The following is a 23,541-nucleotide window of genomic DNA, read 5'->3' on the forward strand; positions in this document are numbered from 1 at the left end:
CCTACAGCTGAGATTAAATAAAAAACTGTCCGTACTGTTTCACTATATTTCCTACTGGTCACAGCTCCCAAAGGAAGGAACTCCAAGCAACTAGACCTGTCAGGCCTGGTGTGTAGTCACTGTTAGTCACAGGCCTTCAGGTCAGTACCCTATCTAAGAGCAGAAGACATCACCTAGGAAGGGTACAATCAGAGTGAAAGGAATTAGAGATGCGATTGGTCCTGAACCATGACATCAGGTAAGAGATATAACCAGACAATAACTAAGAATCATAGTGTGTCAAAACTGTCAGGAATAAGGAACAAAAATCCAATGTACCCAGCCTTTATGACAATGATGCTATTAGTAGAATGACTAATGAATTTTTTTACTCATCTTTTAGAAAAGAAATGGATCAATTACCGTGAGTGAGTGGGTGAAATGAATTTTGCAAGATTGATATGACAATGACAAATACTTGCCACTAAAAGTCCAAGTAACCAACATTATTAAATCACAGCCATATTACATATCTCTTTTGTTAAAGAATGTTGCTTTTTTCAATCAGTAATGAGAAAAAAACCCAAACAAGCAAATGACAACATATTTTTTTTATATATGGCTGCTGTCACCAGTAGTATTAGAGAAGTAGCTGTCTGTAGCTGCTTATTTAGATTTGTGTGCACAGTCTAAGAACAGAGACACCCAAAAGTTCTAGACATCCTTGATGCAACTTAAAACCCAACAAAATTAATGCCCAAACATAACTGAAGTGTAACAGTACAATTAACAAACCAGACAACTTAAAAGTTCATGTCACCCTCCAACTCTGCCAATTCCTTCCCTCTCTGTGTAAGTGCCTGCAGGAAAAATGAGCTTTGTAAACAGGGAATGAATTCCAAAGCAATGGGACCCTCACAGCATATGCCCAGTAAGAAGCCCATTCGCATCAATGCTCATAGATCAAGTGCCTGCTGTAGATGATGGATTTGACACAAAGAGAGATGCAATTTTTCCTCAGATAGATCCAAAGAAAAATGGTGGCAAGCTGATTTCTTTTTTATCTACCCTACTTATTGCTGCTGCTACGGGAGTTTCTTGGGTCACTGGGGGGTTCATTAGTCCCTGTGAGCTGCTACTGTTTTGCCGAAGGTTTTTACTTATACACAACTCACAGCAGATCATATTAATTAAATGTGAAAGCCTATGGGACTGCAATCGTTGGATTATGATTTTTTACACAGACATCATGGATTCAAAATTTTGTTTCCCACATCAACCCTTGTGTAGAAGAAGAATTTTGCTTTAGTAGATATGCATTTTGGAGTCCTTTATGTCTCAATATTGTAGAAGTGGTGGAATTTTGCAAAATGGTGCAAGTATAAGAAGATGTAAGTTACACTGCTCATACCAGTGGATTTAATTGCCTCTCCAAAGAACTTGCCATGCGAGTAAGAGCCAAAAGTGATTCCATCACAAGAAAGGGCAGTTTTAATTCTCCCCAGAGGGGTGGAGGTATCAAACAAACAAATTGCCTCATCACTAGGCATCCTGGTTTTCCCCGATTTAAAAAAATCCCCAATTGTCGGTTTAAAAAAATGTAACCCCAAATCTACATTTTTCCGTGATTTAAATGAAATTAATTTAAATGAAACTCACACATAGATGAAAGGCTAAAGCAGCGACCAAACTTAGACTAGCAATTGGAATCAAGGACAACAAGAAGTCCATCTTTAGGTACACAGGGAACAGGAGGAAAACAAATGGGAGTGTGGGGCCATTGCTCAACAACTCAGGAGAGCTGGTTACTGGCACCAAGGAAAAAGCTGAACTCCTGGATGACTACTTCGCCTCGGTGTTTCACCGGACCAAGGGGAAAACCATGCCAGGTAGAGTAGAGGATGAGCATGGTAGGAATAATCGCCTTCCTACTATTGCTATAGAACTGGTATATGATCAATTAATAAAATTAGATGTATAAAAGTCAGCAAGACCGGATGATCTTCATCTGAGAGTGCTGAAGGAGCTGGCTGAAGTCATTGTGGAACCCCTGGCAAAACTCTTCCACAACTCGTGGTGCTCTGGAGAAGTCCCTGAGGACTGGAAGAGGGCCAATGTTGTGCCCATCTACAAGAAAGGCAGGAGGGAGGACCCAGGTAACTATAGGCCAGACAGACTAACTTCCATCCCAGGGAAAACCCTAGAAAAATTAATCAAGGAGTCTATGTGCAATAGGCTTGCAGAAGGTAGGATTCTGAATGACAGCCAGCGAAGCTTTGTCACAGGCAGGTCTTGCGTTACCATTCTCATCTCCTTCCATGACCAGGTAACTCACCACCTGGACATGAGAAAGCAGGTTGACATTGTATACCTAAACTTCCAAAAGGCCTTTTGATCTAGTATTCCATGATGTCCTCCTCAGAAAATTGGAGGATTGTGGGCTTAACTCCAAGACAGCCAGGTGGGTGAGAAACTGGCTGCAGGATAGGACCAAGAGAGCTGTAGTGTCATCCTCTATGTAGAGTTGTAGAGAACAGATCTGCGTCATCCTGGTAAGAAGTGGGCAGTGATGCTCCACAGGGGTTGGTGCTCAGTCCAGTACTTTTCAACATCTTTATTAATGATTTGGATGTGGGGGTGAAGAGCTCACTGGCCAAGTTTGCGGATGACACCAAGTTATGGGGAAGTATGGTCATGCTTAAAGATAGGCTACAGTTACAGGCGGACCTAGATAGGCTAGCAAGTTGGGCGGATCAGAACCTGATGAAGTTCAATGTTGAGAAATGTAAAGTGCTCCACCTCAGGATGAGCAACCCCCAACACACCTACAGGCTTGGCGGCACCGAACTGACTAGTATCACAAATGAAAGGGACCTAGGGGTAATAATAGACCACAGTATGGGGAGACAGCAGTGTGATTTTGTAGCCAGTAGAGCAAATAATACTCTGGCATGCACCTCCAGAAAAACCAAGGAAGTGATTCTTCCGCTCTACTCAGCACTGGTGAGACTGCAGCTGGAGTACTGTATCCAGTTCTGGGCACCACACTTTAACAAGGATGTGAACAAGCTTGAGAGAGTCCAAAGAAGAGCCACCTACATGATCATACGGCATGCCATACGAGGAAAGGCTGAGGGACCTGGGACTCTTCAGCTTGAGGAAAAGAAGGCTGAGAGGGGATCTGGTAGCAGCTTACCATTACGCTAGGGGAGTACATCAAGGGCTCGGTGAGCAACTCTTCACCAAAGGGAAAACCAGGAGTAATAGTCACAAACGCCTGTAAGATCGATTCAGGTTCAATATTAGGAAAAATTTCTTCACAGTCAGGGTGTCCAGACTGTGGAATAAACTCCTTCCAGAAGTGGTGCAATCAGCTATCTTGGAAATCTTCAGGAGGAGACTAGACAGTCACCTTGCTGGGGTCACCCGACTCCAAGTTATCTTTCCTGCTTGGTGCAGGGGGCTTGGACCCGATCATTTTCTGAGGTCCCTTCTGGCCTTACAATCTATATATACATCATGGTGTTTCATTTTAATCATGGAAAAATGTGGATTTGAGTTTACTTTTTTAACTGAAAATTGGGGACTTTTTAAAAATCAGAAAAAACCAGGATCCCTGCAGTCATCACACACATTCCTAGTTGTGAGGCCTTCAAGCACCATTACAGACTCAGGGGAAGATGTTGGTTTCTTTTTCACCTCTACCCCTACTGGGTTTTCTTCCATTGGAGCCCTCTAGCAAGACATCTTGAGATGAAATTGGCACTTCATGTATTTGCATTTTAAGTTTATTTACAATTCATCCATGGGCAAACTGTTCATCAATAAGAACATAAAACAGGGCAGCTGCAATATTGCTGAGGATTATGTTCACAGAAATTCAGTTGCAACTGTTGAAGAAGCCATAACTTTGAACATACTAACGCTTTGCATTATGACACATTAATAAAGCTAAGTCTTCCTTCCCTACCCCTATGCTAAGGAGGGAATAGACAATAATTAATTGACTTTTACTACACATTCAAATTAGAGAACTTATTTCTGCACTGGATTTCCCTACAGCACTGGGGCAGTATTTGATGTGTGCTATGGGAGAGGAACCCAACTGCACTTAGGTTCTGCAGCATAGAATATAGATCATCTCCTAGGATATTCTGGGGATGCATTACTTCTGTGCCACTGCAGAGGTCTCAAGCATTAGTGGCATCTCAACTTCCCCTATTCTCTATATTTTTGGCTTGCAAACAGCTTTGCCTCCTGAGGACTGAAATACTTTAGTGTAATCCAAGTTATAGGAATAATTGTCTGAAATGTAATGGTCTGCGACATACAAGAGATTGGTTTAAAATATCTAATGAGCACTTCTGCTCAGTAGGTAAACAAAGAGATTTAACCAGGTATGTATTTGAAAATTCTGCACATAGGTCAAGTAGACACAAAATACATTTCTTTTAAGAAGTAATTGGCAAAACAAGTGCAGCTGAGGTGGTTTCTTTCCAAAATTCCCTATAGACACTTGGATGAGGGGACACATACAGATTTTGGAGTTTCACACAGCTAGCTTATAACCATTTAGGAGAAAACAGCAAAACTGCTTGTCCCTAAGAACACAATGCTCAAAATGGCACAGCTGGTAAGTCACATTTCTTTATGTATGCCAAAGGCATTTGCTCTTTTAGAAGTGCAGCACTTTTCCCAAGCAGACAAAAAAAAAAAAAATACTACTCTGCGAAGCCCACTAAATCAACACTGGGCACACTGAATGTTAACAAACTCTCTTTGGGATCTTACCCTTAGGCTAATGAAAAGCTTGAAAATTTCAATCTGAAAGCCAATTATTTTCTAAAAATATGAGCTTACAGTTAAAAAACCTCTGTTGCAATTGTATAGCTGCTAGGAAGGCTGTAAAAAGGTAAAATTGCCTTCGCTAGATAAATCCATCTGTTCTTATTGTACTTAGGCAGCTTTTTCCCAAGTTCTTCTCTATGGTAAGGGACAGAAGTTACACATAGACAGTTTAAGTCAGGGGTCGGCAACCCCTGGCACGTGTAATGAGTGTGGCACGCGAGGCCATTTTGCTTGGCATGCCACAGCCAGCCCCAGCTCTGGGTAGCTGCTGCCAGCGACGGAGCCTGAGCTGATCCCAGCAGGGCTTGCAGCATCCCAGCTGCGTGCTGGGAGCAGCCCAGGATTCTGCCGGGCAGCAGCTCCCCAGAGCCAGGGCCGGCTGCAGCCGAGAGGCTCCAAAACAGCTGTGCCGGGCTCCGGCATCAGCTCTGCATCCACGCGTCAGAGTGGACAGGGCCCGAGGCAGTGCAGCCCTGGTCTCTCCCCTGCTCCCAGCATGGAGGTGATGAGCCCAGCGCAGCTGTTTGCACTCTGCCCGCTGCTTGCTGCAGCTGCCCAGAGCCCTGGTTGGCTACAAACAACTGCGCCAGGCTCATCACCTCCATGCAGGAAGCAGGGGGGAGACCAGGGCTGCGCTGCCTCAGGCCCCGCCCGCTCCGATGCGCAGCTGCATGCGCTGGTGCAGAGCTGATGCCGGTGCCTGGCACAGCTGTTTGGAGCCTCCCGGCTGCAGCCAGCCCCGGCTCTGGGGGGCTGCTGCCCGCCCGGATCCCATGACGGGCCCCCCAAGTTTTTCTGCCATGCCGGCACTCTGGCACCTTCTGAGGTAGGCATTGTGGTGTTTTTCAGCACTCCAGCCTAAAAACGTTGCCTACCCCTGGTTTAAGTGATCAGAAACTAGTTTAAACCTGTAACAGAACAGATGTTCAGTGCAGATAAACCAGTTTCAAAATGACTGAAACTAGCTTGAGATAAACCTGGTTGAATGTAGCATCAGACTTCACTGATTTAGGTCAAACTAACTGGTTGATGAAACTTCTGACCCAGACCCCTTCCTGGTTCAAGTTAAACCACAGCTCCCCAGCATCCCAGCATGCTTTGCAGCCCTGGGCTGTGCTATCTGCTCCAGAGAGCAGGGTTGGCCTGCCCCTCTGCTCCCTAGCCAGAGCAGTGAGGGCTCGCTGGAGACTCTAACATTATCTTTCCAAATCTTCCCCAGGGACCCCCAAGGCATGTGCCTCGCTCTGCCTCTTCAGCCTCACCGCTGAGCTGCTTCACGCACAGGCTGCCCCACACTACCTCCTCTGCCAGCCACAGGTTCATCATGCTGCCGGCTGGACGTGAGGCTTGCTCCTGCTCTTGGATTGCTGCTGACACCCCTGCCCCCAGCCAGTCACACACATACACCCCCCTGGGCCCCCACTCAGCTGGATGAGCAGACAGACCTGGCTCTTCCCCTGGGTTTCAAAAGGAACTTTGACTGTCTTCTGTTTAACTTGTAAGTAATAAACTCACTGGTCAGGGTGTACTAAACTAGCCCTTTCAAGTCTCACGTAGTCAGAAGAACCCAGCTGCATTTCTAAGTAGTCTGTGGCTTGCTGCGGCAAGAAAAAAAAAAAATCTTGGAGCCACTGTTGAAAAAATGGCCTGAGATAAGTCTTCCTGCAAGTGGTATCAGGATTATTCCTCAGAAAGTAATTTACCATGGAGAAGAGTGGGAAAGATAGGGTTAGATTCTCCCTGCTTACACTGACCCTCGGCTGTCTACATTGGCCAGAAGTGGTGATCCCTATGGGAAAGAATAAATGGATACTAGGCTGTCAGCTGGGGTTTTCCTGGAGGAGAGGGCAGCCCCCCCCCCCCCCCCCCCGTCTGTGCCCCACTCTCTGCTCAAGCCCTACATCAGACCCGGTGGCTGTTTGCCAATGTACCACCTTCAAGGGGCTCAGGAAGCAGGTACGGTGCCCGCACTGGTGCTACCAGCCAAGTGTGTCCATACACGCAGACACACACAGACACACATGCACACCATCTCCCCAGAACCACATGTACACGCACACACCCTCCCAGGCACGGACACACTCAAACAACACCCCCCCGCCCCCCCCCAGACCCACACATGGACACATACACATGCCCTCCACACATGTACACACACACATGAACACATACACCCACACACACACAATCCATGCTCCCCCATACACACACATACCCCCTGCACACACACCCCACCCCCTCCACCCACACACACACCCTGCCATATCTCACCTGCCTAATAAATCACATGCAGGCTGAGCTTTCCCCACAGCCTATCTCCCCCAGGCTCCTTTCTGCTCCTCTGCCCAGCCTGATGCTTCACTTCAAAGGAGAAAGTGAAGTGGGTCTGAGCAGCTGCCCACCCCCTTTCCAGGGAAGTTTGTAGCCCAGGCTTTGTTGGCTGTCCCTGCAGGAGATCTGCACGCCCCTCTCCTCTCCTCTTTGCCAGCCTCAAGCCTCCCTAGAAAAGGCTGATAAAGTGGTGCTGATGGGACAGAGGCTGAGCCTGGTTGACTCAGGGCACCTGGGGGCAGACTGAAAATGACCTTTCTCATTCAGCCAAAAGGTTGCTGAATGACTTCGCCATTCAGCCAAAAGGTCGCCGGAGAGTTTGGATGCAAGATTTAGCATTGCAGTGGCTAGCAACAATCATTTGCTTGGGGGAAAAGGGGGGAGAAAGGACATGGTGGAACAATCAGCAGGGGGCAGCTAGTGTCTTGATAGCTGATGCTTTGGCACCCAGGCTGGGGTCTCGTGTGGACCATGGTGGGGGGGAGTTTAAAGCCTCACTCCCCCTGGCCTCAGCTCTGCTAGCTCCGGGCTGGGGTCTAGCCACGTCTGCTCCACTTGAGCAGGGAGGGGGAGGCGGGAAGCCTTGGAGGGCTTCTCTCTTCCCTTCCGCTTGGCAGTGGCTGGCAGGCTGGGTGGCGTGCTCTAGCGCCCCCCAGCTTCTGGTCTGAGGCATTGTAGGCATGTGGCTGCATTTCCTGAATCAAAAGTGAAGGTCTGGTCACTTGCTTTTCAGTTCAATCTCTGCAGCTTAGAGTAACCTGCAAAGACTGAATCAATTCAGACTTGGGCTTTTTGACTGCACTTAACCTACAAGTGAAAAGCCAGCTGAGAGCCATTTCAGCATTTCAAGTGTTAAACCAAAAGAACTGTCAAGACCTAAAGTCACTCTAGCAATTTTCCCTTCTCCAAGGTCAAAAGATCCTTCGTACTTGGCAGCTAAGCAATCATACTGAGAACTGAGCAGGAGACTGGATCTAATTAGCTGAGCAGCTGGACCTCTGCAAGGAAGGAAGCACATATGTACCTGCTCACCACTCCAAAATGGCATTTCTTAGCCTAATTGGTTAAAATGAGCTTCTAAGGGATACAACTGAACATCTCCTATGTTGGTGAATCTCATATTAGGAAGCTGGAACTAAGTCTGTGGCACCTGCACTAAATACAGTGGCTCACCAGAGGAGATAGCTCCTCTTTGCCTGGCTCTTTCACATGCTACAGCAAAAGACGCAGGGCTTGATTCCCTCCTACAGTGAAATTCAAAACCAAGAGTTGGGCACCTAGGTTCCTTTATACAGTGCACGGGGAGAGCTGAGTGCCTCAAGAAAGGTAATCTAGAATAAAAATCACATGTTAAGCAGATCTCTGATGAAAGCTCCTTACCAGGAAATGCCAAGTACATTGGTGTGTCTGAAATTCCACTTGTCTGGAACTGAGGGGCTTGATTCAAGGCCACAAGAAAGTGCCTCTATTCACTCAGAATCCAGAAACTTCTCCTAAGAGAAGACACCTACACTAAAGAACAGTTGTAGATGCCTTACAGTCTAATGGCTACATCACTAATGCAGAAAGTTGAAGACATGGATTCAATTCATCCCTCAAGACGAGAGGATTCCACCTCTCTCCTAACTTCGGAGAATATACCCTCACCAGCAGACTGTAAGCTGTTAGTGTGGGATACCCTTCACTGTGTCACTATATGCAAGAAGATGTAAGCAATGTAGGCAAGCAGATACGCATGGGGAAAACAACAAGCAAAGGGGAGTAGGGCTGATCTGGGTGCTCAAAGCAGTTATCTGGGAATGGAGTCCTGGGCTCTATTCCCTCCTCCTAGCACTGTTCATGCATTTTACATTAAAATAGTCATTGTGTTAGCGAGAGTAATAATCCTAGAAGCAAGAATCAGAACACTTTTCCCCTAGCTAAAAGGCTTTACTACTAGGCTTCAGAATCTGTTTCTTCTTGCTTAATATCCTTTTGACATTACTTTGCCTAATTTCCTGAAATACTCAGAAGCAGAGCTGCAGGCTTCCAGAGAAAACCAGCATTTGGGGATGACATTTTTGGCTGTAGAAATCTTAGATCCATTTCAGTCTTCCTATGTTTTAGGTGCCTAAGCCCATGAGCTAAACAAGCTCTTCCCAAGGGTTTTGAAGAAAAAGACCTTGAGCTGCTGTAGAGGAAATGAAATAGAGGGAGGCACCATACAACATTTCTGGTGGGGTCCAAAGAGAAAAAGAAGAGTTGAAAAGAAGTGGGAAAGAGAAACAGCAAAGGTAGAAGGGAAACAGCAAATGTATGGAAAGAATAGGGAAGAGGGAGAATCAAGAAACAGTAGAGCACAGCAGACTAATACAGGTACAGAAATTATAGATGTTTGTGTGTGAGGGGGGAGAAGTAGACAGTCAGGAATCACAAACAACAAAAATTCCAGGATGGGTTACCAGCGAGTTCTCACCTTAAAAATCCTAGGGTATGTAGAGACCCAAAAATGAAGAAATGAATAAATATGAAGAAATTCATTTTGAAACAGGAGGTTTCTCTCCTGTTTAGTTTCGTTACCAATGCACTTAATTATCATTACTAAGTAGGCCAGTAGCTGAAAAATAATTGAAATATAATCTTCTACAGAATTAGAACCATCTGCTCTTTGCAAGTTGTGAGAGTGAGACAATGCAAAAATGAAATGGATGTTTATAATTAAAAACAGCCTAAGCTAAAATAAGTGAGTCTACAGGAATCCTATGTCTAGCAGAAACTATGTTAAAAGTCATAGGACCAGAACCTCAGCTCCTGCATATCAATATAGCTCCACAGAAATCAAGGCGGACTATGCTGAATTAAACTGGCTGCTGGGCATGTCTACACATGCACTTTAATAAGCATTAGCTTATTTTAATGCATATTAAAGCTTCACAAAAACATGCCCTTTAGTTAATGCGCATTAAAATAAGCCAATGCGCCTTTTTCTAGTACCTCACAATGGAAGTACTAAATTCAATGCACATTACCTAAACTGCATTAATGAACATGTGGACACACCCACAGAGCGTAAATCCTTGTATGCTTTAGCTGATTAACTTGAGTCTGAAAACATTGACAAGTAGCACATCATATGAAAATATTTTCAGCCAGCGCTATTTGCCATATCCTGCAAGGCACTGGTTATTTCCTTCATTCTCATGAAAAGAAAATCAACCACGCTGTGCTTCATTATCTAAGGCTCTTGACCTAGAATCCTTCTACACGTAACTCCTAAAATAGATTTAGTACTCCAAAGTAAGTTAGATTTTCTACATAATGATGCACCAGAAATAATATACAATAGCACCAGAAAGCTATACACTGTCTACACTGTATCTTACCCAACAGAGTCCTAAACCCTTTCCTACAACAGTAAATCTATTTAACGAGGTGTGAACATCTGCCTTCTACTGTCTCAGTTACTGTCTTCAGATAATAACTGAGATCTCACAGTTGCTTCCCTCATCTGCCAGGTCTCATAAAAAAAAAACGACATTGCAGACACCATGCTAAGCAATTAGTTACAATTCACTAAATTAAGAAGCAGGTCTTTCAGCACCATGACGCCAGATTTATCTCCAGTGTAACAGGCAGGAGTAACGGGTAAATATGGAAAGGAGCAGAAACAAAAGGACAGGTGGCAGTGATCAGCAGGCCAGTTCAAAACATGCCTTACCTGCAGAGCTAAGCTCAAGCTTTCTACAAGATAGGCACCTACTGAAACTTGTAACTTTCTTGGTGTCCATGAGAATAGGCTTTCCCTTCTGTACATGTGTACAACAGCAGACATGATCCACAGACCTAACAGATTTGAAAAAGTGTCTAGCAATAGCTCTAAGTATTAGTGTTATATTATAATTCTGCTGTAATGAAGATATTAAGCTGTGTATCTCACAATACTCTTGCCTACTAAAGCAGCAACATAACCTCACTTAAACTTTCAAAATTTGGCTTCAATGGAGCATAGGACTTACACTGGCCTTATTGTTGCAAACCACTGGATTTCATCTAAAATGAATATCTTACAAGTAGGTGTTTTTTATCGTAAGCTACTTAACACCGATCAAGCAATTCTGAATTCCAACTTCATTTTTAGGCAGTAGCATTAAAAAGGACAAAACTAAACAAAGCTAAAGGTTTCGCAGAAGGTGAGATGTAATAAAGTCTGAAATTGTAATTGCATGGCAGCAGTTTCCCTTTTAAAGTTGAATGGCTGGAAGTCAGCTATGAAATTCAGCAACAAGAGAGATTGGTTAGTAATATATGCAGCCTTTGTGTTTCAAAAATATATGAAGTCCTACTTGCAAAGCAAGCAGCTTTTTTTTTTAATTCATTATCTCATGCTTTGAACCTTCCTTTGAAGCAACTTGAAAGCTAGGGAAGCAGATTCTAGCACATATCTGAACTTACATGTTGGCTGATGTGGCTCAGTAGGAAAATGGAACATCAATACTCTGGAACAAGGGGCATAAGACAATTGCAACTAGCACCTTCCAGATCTCAGACATACTCTGTGATCCTTCGTGAGCAGCTTCAGTTAATGGCTAGTATCAAAAGGATGATGGTTTTATATCTTTGATTGACTATCCATATAGTACAAGCCTATTTTGGAGCATGACTGACTTGGCTGACTGAATTGAGTTTAACTAGCCAAGGCAATCATGTAAGTCTGGGATGTCAAAGAAAAGCCCACCAGCCCCATATCAGTGAGGGCTGATACAGCCCTGGTTGCCCACTGGCAGCTTCACCCATCACTACTGCTGCAGCCCCAGCTCCTCCACTAACAGCCCTGCTGCTGCAGCTGCTGCCATGTGTCCCATGCTGTTGCCACTGTATGCTCCATGCCAGAGGTATTGCTGTGGCAGAAGACACATGTTGGTGGCAGCAGCTCCAGCTCTGGTATGGGGTATGTGACAGGAGTCAGAGCTGCCACTGTCACTGCCTGCACTGGGAGGGAGCTGTTGCTGCCAAAGCCACCCCATACCCTGAGCGGGATCCAGCCTGCAAGGATCTCTATGGTTTGGGTCTGGCCCAGGGGAGGAGGTGAGTTTAACAACCCCCCAGTGTAAGTATACAGGAATTCTTAACCCTGAACAAAGAGACTATATATAATAAACATAAGAAAACATGCCACTCTGGGTCAGAACAATGGTCCATCTAGCCCAGTGTCCTCTTTCTGACCATGGCAGTAGTGAATGCTTTAGAAGTAGAATATATGAACAGGGTATATGTAGAGTGATCTGCCCCTGTCATACCCTCCTTGGCATCTACCATCACTGGTATAGAGAAGCCTGACTGCTCTGTTTAATAGCTATTAATGGATCTATCACCCCTGAATTTGTCTAGTCCCTTTTGAACATGGCTATACTGTCTGCCTCTACCACCTCCTGTGGCAATGAGTTCCTCAAGTTAACTGCACACTGCATAAAAAGTACTTTTATCTTGTTAGTTTTAAACCCATCGCCTGCTAATTTGAATGGGTGCTTCCTAGTTCTAGTATTCTGGGGAATAACAGTTCCCTATTGATTCTAAATGCAAGCTGGAGAAGACTGGAAACATGAAAGTCTAGGAGAACGAAGAACCTACAAGAACACTGGGGATAGTAGTGTCTGATACTATTATCTGATGTACAAAGTAAGAAAAACAGCAAGGTACTGTGGCAGTGTGAATGTTGGTGGATTATGCAGAGATAACCAGAAGTGTCTTAATCTTCACATATCATATATTACAAATGGGAGGATTTTGGCATTTAGGGAACCTATCATGCATGGGGGCTAGGCAGAAAGATTGGTACCTGTGGGTGGTCTGTCTAAGGTGCAGATCACTGTGGTGGGTAGGAGGTGACTGTCATTTAAACACATAAAAGTTGTTAAAAGGGTAGAATTGCAGCTCAAGGAGAACATCTTTTGGTTTCCACTGCAGCAGTCCCTGTTTTTCTGCTAAAGCTACTTGTCTACCACCTGTTTTTATATTTTTTTCTGCATATGCAACCGTGCTGTGGCTGTGGGGCATGTCAGATAACGCTTCAAACCAAAACGTGGCAGTGCACTCAGACTGCAACAGGAAGATAACAACATAGATGGGGTTGAGTCATTTGGGCTAAGCACGGAGGCAGCTGGTGCTCTGGCAGGAAATAGGTATATAGGCAAACACAAGGGGAAGTGCTTGGGGGTAAGGAGGAGTCAGAGGCAGGTAAAGATGAAGAAGAAAAGGAGGGGAGCTAAAAGGGTGCGAGTGGGTGACAGACATTTTACTAGGTCAATTATGACAAAAGGAAAAAATTACTTCATTTTCAATTTAACTGGCTGGGACTTTTTTTTTTAAACTAAGGCATTTCTGGTAAAATAGGGCATAGGGATAAGATGGTCAGGTTTGAGGGTCCTGCCAAACACCAGACTCAGTTCTGCAGCATCTACTCACTAAGTAGTACCAATAAACTACACTGAGCTGCAAAATTAGCCTGTTTAAAAGGACAGTGCTTGAGGGGCCAGAACTTGCTCCCATAGAAATCAAAAGCAAAATCCTCAGAATTCCCTGAAGTCAAATTTGAAATAGCTGTCCTTTTAATTCAATTCAACAGTGTCAGTTATATCTTACTTATCCAATGTTGGGGAGCAGTTTTGTATAAAAAGTAGTTGTGAAATCCTTTAATTAATTCATGGTGTTTTCAAAGTCACTCAAGCACACACATGCTGATCTCACTGGGATATATTCTGTTAAAATGAGAAAAATAATGCTGGCATAAAACTGATTTAAATGAAGCGGTATCGAGCCCAAAAGGAAAGGTTTGCCTTTACAGTGTTTGCTTTCATTTCTGTAGAAGATATTTATACTTATATTAGTTAAGGGAAGCTACCAAGAGAAACATAATGGTGCCTGAAACACCTGTGCATAAGTTCCCCCAGGAAGTCATTTTTTAATGGAGACTTGCATTCTAAAAGTTGTTTTTCTGATTTAATATATCCACTCCACTGTTAGAAACAAACTATTTCAAGAAGCACATCATGAATTTTCAACATCAGCTGTTGCTAGATTCTGCAAGCCAGGTCTTATTCCACCTATTGGGTATGGGGTTGGAAATTTATGGCCCCTAAGGTCTGACCCATCCCAGGGGATCAGAAAGCATGTAATGTTCTCCTTTGCAGCTCTCCCTACTGCTATTTCATGTCCGGGCTTACGCATGCTGCAGAGGGGTCAGATATCTGCAGCAAAGGTAAGTACAGAATGCCTTGAGCTCAAAGGGGAGGGGGTGGGTTTCAGGCATGGGACAATGGGCCAGGTTACAAGTTTGGGCCCACAAGGGCAACCCTGGTATTAGGCAATTAAGTGGCATTTAGACATTTAAGACTCTTAATATGATCCTATTCCATCTTGCTCAAGTCCCTGAAAAACTGTTAACATGTTTTCCTAACACACCGTCATTTTAGCCTTAAGACTAAAAATAGGGCGAAGAGGAGACCCAACCACTATTTTCATGAACAGTTTTCAGGGACTTGAGCAGGGCAGAAAGGGATCATACTTAGACACTTAATCAGTAAAACAGGATCTGGCCTTTTGTTTATAGGCACATTAGAAATAGATATATATTCATATAAAAAGATGGGTAAAATTATTTTCTAATTTAAACAGGACTTAGAGAACAGCATGTACTGAACTTGTGGAACTCACTGCCACAGGAGATTTTAGAGGCAGAAAATATAGTTAGGTTCAAAAGGGATTAGACAAATTCCTTTCACCCATAGGCTGGGAGGTATCCTCTGACATCCCTAAACCAATGATGGTTGATGCCAGGGAGGGTATGACACGAAATGGATTACACAAGATATGTTTTCTATATATACCCTCCCTCTAATGCATCTACTACTTATCACTGCCAGCAACAAAGTACTGGGCTAAACGGACCCTTCTCCTCACCATATATGGCACTTCTTATGCTCTTATATTCTTATAAGAACAGTGGTTATGGCCTAGGCTTTCAAGAAGGCTACTGATTTTGGAGCGTGTCAATTTTGGGCACCTCACCTAAGATACTCTGAAGTTGCTTTTTATAAGTTCTGAGCGCCAACATCTTGCCAACTTTTAAAGGGAGCTCATTCCTTCCTAAAATCCAGACTGAAGTCATTTCTAGTGGGTACTCAAAAGCTGTAGTCATTTTTTCAGTGCCATTTATCTAAAGTTACCAGCTGGGTCACAGCAGAATTAAGTAGGTTTCAAGAACCCTGATTCCAATATCTCTCTCTTATCTCTTAGGGTTACAAGCTCTCGCTGGAGGTAGGAGATTTACTAAAGTCAAGATATAATAATGCATTTTATACACTTTGTCAGCCTCCTTCCACAGAAGCTTTTTCAGGGAATGCTGATTAATTTTATTTCCATTGTCTTAAATGAGAGGGAACTGAAAACCCAGACATGCCATTTAGTAACAAAGAAAAAATATTTTGTGACATTTTAGCCAGCTCAAAATAGGAAAGAAAAGCCGCTCTCAGAAATGGAAACATGCTTTTTTAGAACTTCAGTCGCAGACAATATTTCTTGTACACTGAGGAGATCTTAATTACATATTAAGAGGCAAGAACCTCTTGTTTGTTTTATCATTAAAGTCTGCTCTTTGAACTGTGATTATGAACACAAAAAAATCTTACTTTTAGAGTGCCACTGCATACGAGGAGGGGCTACACTTATTTTCCTCTCACTTCCTTCCATCTTTGTTGAATGTACAAATTAAAACAACGTTTTCCTGGTTAACTGTTAGTTAATAATTCACTAAAAATTAACAAGGTTAATTGACCACTGTTAATTGGTACTAATCAATGAGTAAATACTACAGAATTGGGTCTGGTGTTTGGCAGGTCCTCAAATCTGGTAAATCTGAGTGGGATATTCAGCTGTGGTCTTTTTCATTCCTTCATTAGAAGAACTCTAGAATCAGGAGTTGGAAGTGGTTGGTTTTATTTTTTATTGATGCATGATTCAGAATACAGAAAATCTGGCTCTTTGGTTTCCCTGTCCAGTTTGTGAACAGTAACACATATGTCAAACATGCAAGTGGGTGTCACAGAGGAGATATACTGTGGTATAATGTGGCCCAAATCCTTCTGAGTGGCTCTCAGGGTTAGATTGATCATGAGAAGGCCTGTCACTTTCTCAATTCACTTCAGCTCCTTCTGAGATTCCATAGGTTGTACTTGGAGCATTCAAAGACATCGAACAGAGGCATTTCAAGATTAATATGGTCTCTTCTTCTTATTGCTCCTATTATAATAGTTTCTATAAGCCCCAATCAATCTTGCATTAAACACCCTACTACAAACAGATCGCTGCCCTCATGTATGATCTAATTAGACAAAACAGAAGAAAGGTGGTAAAGGAAGGTGGTGAACTTTGCTGAAGTTCACCTTCTAGGTCAGTGGCAGAACCAGGAGAGAACTTGTATCTCTTGAGTCCTAGTGTTCTGCTTATCATATTTAACCCACGTATTCAGCTCTTTAATTTACACACTGAATGGTCAAGTGACTTTGCTTCCACTCCCAGAAAATCAACTATCTATATTACATGACTAACTTTTAAGGAAAACTTAGAGAAGGCACATCTTGTTGGGCGTGCTGGTGACACAAATCTATTTAATATTATTTAGAGAACTTCTACCCTTTTTGATATTTTTTAAAATTCCTTTTCTCTTAACTTGCTTTTTAATGCTTTCAAAGGAAGTTATCAATCTATTGGCATATTTTATTCACTACATCTTATTTAAAAACAACCGGGAGCTGGACCCAATGACCTTGTGAGGTTCCTTCCAGCCCTCATTTCTATGAAATCTATGACCCTCCTCCCCAACCCGCCCTCCCATAAAAATATGCCATTTTGCACTACCTTCACAGTGGGTGCATCTACACATGTGTTAATGAGCATTAAAAGAGGCTAATGTGCCTCATTCTAGTACCTCGCAACGGAGGTACTCAATTTAACGAGCATTACCAAAAGTGCATTAATGAATGTGTAGACATGCCCAGTGAATACAACAGCAATAGCATAGAAAAAGACTCCACAGACATGCAGATCTAGGAAAAGACAAAAACTCTCTCTAGAGTTACAAGTTTTCCCTCTGTTAAAAATTGGATCTTGCAACAGAGAATTACGAATAATCGTAGTTTAATCTTGAATTAAAGATTCAAGTCTGCTTTGTGCTTATTTAATCCATATAAGGATTAATCCAAATACAAAGCTACAATCATACTATAATGCTTTTTTTAAGTAAAGCAAATCCTATAAAATCTTTCCAGAGGTCAAAATATATTTAAACTTTTCTTTAAATAATTCTTACCTTAAAATATGAAAACTGTCCTTCTTGTAAGCTTCACAAAAATGATATTTAAGATGAATAAACAAAGAACTCAGAAATACCACATCTTTTTTTTCCCCTTGTTTGCCACACTGCACCACACAAAGAGGAAACACCTGTTAAAACCACACAGGTAGGCTGAATGTTGGGCATGTGAAAAGTGAGAAATTAGATACTATGAGTGCATCTATACAAGATGCTTTACTGCACATTAGACTAATCTACACATGTGGAACAATTACTACTTGGTAGATTAATCTACTATGCCATTTTCTAGTACCTGTAAATACAGCACCTGTGCTGGCCCCAGTAGTATAAACACCTGCCCTGGGGAGCAGCTCAGAGCTACTTACACTCAGAAGCTTGAGGCACTACCTCTCGTACCAGCAGGACTGCTGAAGAAGCCTGAAGCTGGAGTGGCCCCTGGCCCTTCTACCCACTGCAGCAGTCTGGCAGTGGGGGCTGCTGCCTGGCTGTGACCTGCTGTGCACCTGCGACAGCATCCGCCCCTTGGATGTTCAGCCCCAAGGCTGCACCCCTGCCAGACCCAGATGGGGTGCCCCTGCTCTGCCATCTGGGCAGCTACTGCCCAGATGTGCTCCTTGTAGTGGCCCAATTTGAACTGTCAAAGCATGTCCTCAATGGCCAAGAGGTCAGCCACCTCGTCTGCCTCCAGCTGGGTCCCCAGTGCTGGCTCTGGACAGGCTCCTCTGCCCAGGTCCCACCACTTGCCTCACCGGCAGAGATCCTGGTGTTCTCTGTTTACAGATTGCAAATACTCTGATAAGAAATCTGAATTCTCTCATTAAAATACCCAAAACAGCGTTCTACCACTATCAATATGAAGCACCATTAAAGATAAAGAGATCAGTTGGGCAATGTTTTATTGATACATTTACAAGTGTAAAGCAATTGCGGGGGGGTTAGAGGAGTTTGTGGGTGGGTTTAGGGTTTGTGGGGGTGAGGTTTGGGCAGGTATGATGCTTGTGCAGGGGTTTAGAGTTTGTGGCTGGGTATGTGGGTGTTGTGGGTGGATTATGGTGGGGACTGTGTGGGGGGGGGGTCTGCTCAAGAGGGTTGGGTCCCCTGCCCCCTACAGGGTGCAGCCCCCCATGTACAGCACACGGACTGCCCCCTCCATAGGGCCACAGTCCCCCCTACAGGGCCACAGCTTCCCCCCATAGGACACATGCCCCCTCCTGCATGGCACACATGCACCCCCACAGAGCCCATTGCACCCCCTGCAGGGCCCCAGCCCCCACAAGGCCTACAGCTCACCCCCAGAGCAGCAGCGACTGTGGGGTGCTCAGGGCCCACTGCAGCCAGATCCCTCAGTGGCGTGGCACAGCCCCAATCGCCTCAGAGCTGGTGCCACCTATGTCAGCACAGGACCGGTGTGGCGTGGGGCCACTTAGGCTGTCACCCATATGTTGCTCTGGGCTGGGTCCCGTCTCCACGGGCCCTGCGCGCCGTTGGGCCGGGCCGGTTCCATGGAGGCAGGACCCAGTCCAGCGTGACATGCAGTCCCTGTGACGAAGTGATCAACAAGACTAACCGCACTTTATCATGCATTATCAGATGCATGATGAACAGGTCCAGGGAGGTGGTGCTTCCCCTCTATGCAGCACTGGTCAGGCCGCAGTTGGAGTACTGCATCCAGTTTTGGGTGCCACACTTCAAGAGGGATGCGGAGAATCTTGCAAGGGTTCAGAGGAGGCCACTCGTATGGTCAGAGGCCTGCAGGCAAGGCCCTACGAGGCGAGACTGAGGGACCTAGATCTCTTCAGCTTTTGCAAGAGGAGGCTGAGAGGTGAACTTGTGGCTGCCTATAAATTCATCAGGGGAGGGCAGCAGGGAATAGGAGATGCTCTACTTACAAGGGCACCCCCTGGAGTAACTAGGAACAATGGCCACAAATTGACAGACAGCAGATTTAGGTTGGACATTAGAAAGAACTTCTTCCCAGTAAGGGTTGCCAGAATCTGGAATGGACTTCCAAGGGAGGTGCTGCTCCCCCCTACCTTGGGGGTCTTCAAGAGCAAGCACCTAGCTGGGGTTTTCTGACCACAGTGCTCTTTCCGCCCAGGGCAGGGGGTCAGACTCGATGACCTACTGAGGTCTCTTCCGCCCCTAACATCTATGAATCTATGAATCATCCCCAAGAACTTCCCATGCCACCATTTTACTTGTGGGACAGATGCACACTTCCTTCTGTACTAGGTTAATTTTATGAGCAGAATCTAATCATGAATGATTTTTTCCTTGCTTCATAGAACACAACAAGCAATTCTGATAAAAACATTAGATACTCTATAATAGAAACTGTATAGTATAAACCAAGTATATAACTATAGTATAAACTAAGTTTTTAAGACCATAACTGAATAGAACTTACAGCTTATATAACACATTGAGCAGCAGATTGGAGGCATTACTGTTGTTATATCAGTTTTAAACTTCTTCTGGGGAAAATTAATTTACTGAAGCAACCAAATGCTTCCCCAAATTCTTAGGCAAAGCTAGAGGTTTACAGCAACATTTTAGTTATCTACTTGCTGTTTCAACGATCCTTCAATTACTTGCTGCTTCAATTACTTTACAAACACACTCAACTGATCTGTCAAGTATATGAATTTAGCCAATGGCTCAATACCTTTAGTTGTAGTTCAACAATTAATCAAGGACACAGAGATTAAAGAAGAACTTTGTCGAGTGTACTGAAAGGATCCTAGGCAGACAAGGTTCCTTGGGTGAATTTGATATCTTTTATTAGACCAACCCAAATGGTTGGAGAATAGTTATTAAGCAAGCTTTCGAGTTCAAAAACCCTTCATCAGGCTACGGAAGTTTCAGCAGTTGGTGTGTGCTCTTCCTGGATCCTCGAGTTTGAGACAATCCTGTCCTTAGTGAGTGGTTGAGATGTGAAGAGAGATTTAACTTTATTAGTGAATGTTAAAAAGGGAGTACTACTGGGGACTTCAGCCAGTAGTATATCCAAAATTACTCTTACTAGTTACTATATAGGTACATAAACCACCTACTCGTTTACCTGTGGTATCAACCTAATACAAGATACAATAGCATGGAATATGAGTACAAATTTAGTAACTAATAGCACTTCATAAGACCCTGGAAGGTAATGGGCTGCTTAGGAAAAACTCAGATTTTGGGGGGTTTTACCCATACTGAATATACTGATTTAGATATAGGTCAAGACTATCAAAACTGGGAAGCATAAATATAGGAGTGTAAATCTTCATTTTGTTTCATAAATAAATGATCGGATTCCGAAAAGTAGCAAGCACTCAGTGGTTCCCAGTGAAGCAAGAACAAAGGAAATCAAATGACTTACTGCTATTTTACAAATCTATAAAACTGCAGGTGTCAGTTTTATAGAAATACAGCAGGGCTGAAGCAGAATAAGTTGCTGATTAGAATGAATATGTATATTGTTTTATCTCACGTAATCCATCATTTCTCAGGTTTTTTTTCCTAATACAGCTGATAAATCATATAATTCATTTTAAATTATTTATAGATTGCTTATTTTAGCATTAATTGAAAGTCTTCTAGTTCATTTCATGATAGAAATTAAATGCAAGAGTTATTTTAAAGCTCTAGCCCCTTAGTTTCTGCCATTAGAATAATATCCTGATTTGCTGAAGGTAGACAAAGTACCTACTCAAAAGTTTAGTGACCTCAAGCAGTAAACATATTATTGGGCAGGCAGTAACCACCATAGAATTAACAATATAATGAATATAACATTTTCTGTTTAAAGACTTCCTAAAATCTATATATCATCATATATATGATAACCAGCTTGAAAACCTAGTGAACTAGTATGGAGTCTGTGGTATGCATTTGAGATCACTTGTTCAAGGGTTTCCAAGATACAATTCCTGGTTGTATCATTCTTCTGGGAAATGGGAAATAATTAGCTCAAAGCTCCAAAATACTAACTCGGATATATATTTTTAATGCACAGTTAGCCTCTTTAATTGTGGTTTTTGTAAGTGAGGAGAGGCAAATCAGTATTTCCAGTGACACTATTCTGTTAGTTGCTTTCCATATTTCACTGTAGATAGCCAGAAAAAGAGATCTGATTCACACTGGTGAAGGATAGAGAGAAAATCATGCTTAGTTTTTCCTTTCCCTGAAGAAGACTATCCTCCTGTAATGCTACCAGTTCCTGTTTCCAGGTCAGTATGGACAGTTTTAAAGCTCTGGTTGTACTGTGTACCTAACTGTGCACTGAATTCCCAGTTTCTGGAGCTCTGTGGCTTATGCCTTCATATAACACTAACATGGTTTTCATTGAGAGCTTGTAATGAGGTATTTCCTAGTTTTTGTGTCTGGGGATTTTTGAAATCTTCACATCCTACAAAGAGGTGTGATGAGGAGCAGAACATTGTTGCGCATCAGCTATCTTTAATTCCAATTTAGCAAAATCTTTCTATTACAAATGGATATCAACACTGTCATTTCAGAAACAAATACTCATTGTAGATAGATGATCAAAAATGTGTCTTTTTAATTAATGGAAATATGACATTTTGCTTGCTAAGCCTTATTTTCTTATCGACTCTCTCTCCCACAACTATTTTCTTGGGGTTTTTTTAAGCTCAGTGTATAAATATGCCTACTATATGGTGTACTTCATCTTGGTAATGAATTAAATTTCATAAAGGGTGGTTGGTACAACTAACAATCCATATTAATCTGACCTCTGTTGTGACTTTTATATCAAACATCATTACTTTTGTTGCAGTTGCACTGAAGACCCACACAGCCTTATTACATTCATACCTGAGCTATACATGCTGCTTCCTTTACAAGTAACCTGTTGTCCTCTTCAGAGGTTCCCCCCCCCCCCCCCCCCCCGTGATGATTTCTTCCTCTTTTTCTAATGTGTTTTATTTTCCAAATACTAAGCTCTAGCTTGTAAAAGGATCTGCGGAAGGACTAATCTCTATACCATTATTCCATAATATATTCCGTTATCTGTGGGGACATATTAATTGTTTGTACCATAGCACTGTGAACTATTAGCAGTCTTCCAGGTGCAGAGCAGCTGTTTATCTTGCTACCCAATATGCATGGTCATTCTATGGAGACAATAAGCTGGATTCAGTGTCTGGGGTCAAAATGAGTAACAGTTACAAGCAGAAAACATTACTAACTTGTCTTCTAGATTAAATCATACCCATGTGTTCCCTTTTTTGGTGAACATTCAGATGAAGGAAAGAAAGGTACTGAGCACCTTCCCTACAGACACTTTACCAACAGAACTCTGAAGAGCATGCAGCACTACCTTGCAGTGCACACAATTTTTATTTTATTGTGCATGGCACAATATTTGAGATGCTTCTTTAAAAGCCCAGCTCCTAGACGCATGCAATAAGTAAGCAGTTCTCAGGTTTCATTACAGTCCTCCATTTGTAATATCCTTTTAGTTGTTCCAGTCTTTTGTTTCATTCCTGTGTTAATGGTAAGTTAGCTAAATATTTGCTGAAACATATACCCAGTTGTCTCAACCTTTCTAGGCTCAAGGCAGCCCTCCTTAGACTCCAGGTACCCTCAGAAAATATCAGCTCTTATTTTTCACTCATTTTTTGACTATGGAAAAATAATACAACATTTTTTCTAATGCAAAGACCTCAGAAAGACCACAACTGACCAGTTTTTAAAGCCATGGATTCTTATTTGAAATCTCTAGGTTTGTCTTGCAAGACTTGCAAATCATGTTTACACAACTAACAATGCTACTATTGCCTGGCATCCTGCAGCACCTCTGAAAGGACCTCAGAAATCACTGTTTATATCTGTACACTAAGTTAACAAGAAACAACTTATTTAGTGCAGTATTACTTTAAAAAAGCAGCATATTTTTCTTTCGGGTTTCATTTTCCCATTGCTATCAAGAATGGCTAGTGTCATATCTAGTGTATATCCCACCATGAAGAATGCTGAGATGCTACATCTCTCATGAAATTTAGTAAAATGGACTCCCATTTATCACT

The 23,541-nt window shown here is 43.0% G+C and overlaps 1 protein-coding gene across 5 annotated transcripts in view; it reads right to left on the minus strand.

The window, feature by feature from the left end:
• MBP (myelin basic protein) overlaps positions 1–23,541 on the minus strand; it is a 168,823-nt gene that overhangs the window by 131,927 nt on the left and 13,355 nt on the right. The gene's annotated exons all lie outside the window — the stretch shown is intronic.

Source organism: Alligator sinensis, unplaced genomic scaffold (assembly GCF_000455745.1).
Source record: "Alligator sinensis unplaced genomic scaffold, ASM45574v1 scaffold286_1, whole genome shotgun sequence".
Classification (NCBI taxonomy): Eukaryota; Metazoa; Chordata; order Crocodylia; family Alligatoridae; genus Alligator; species Alligator sinensis.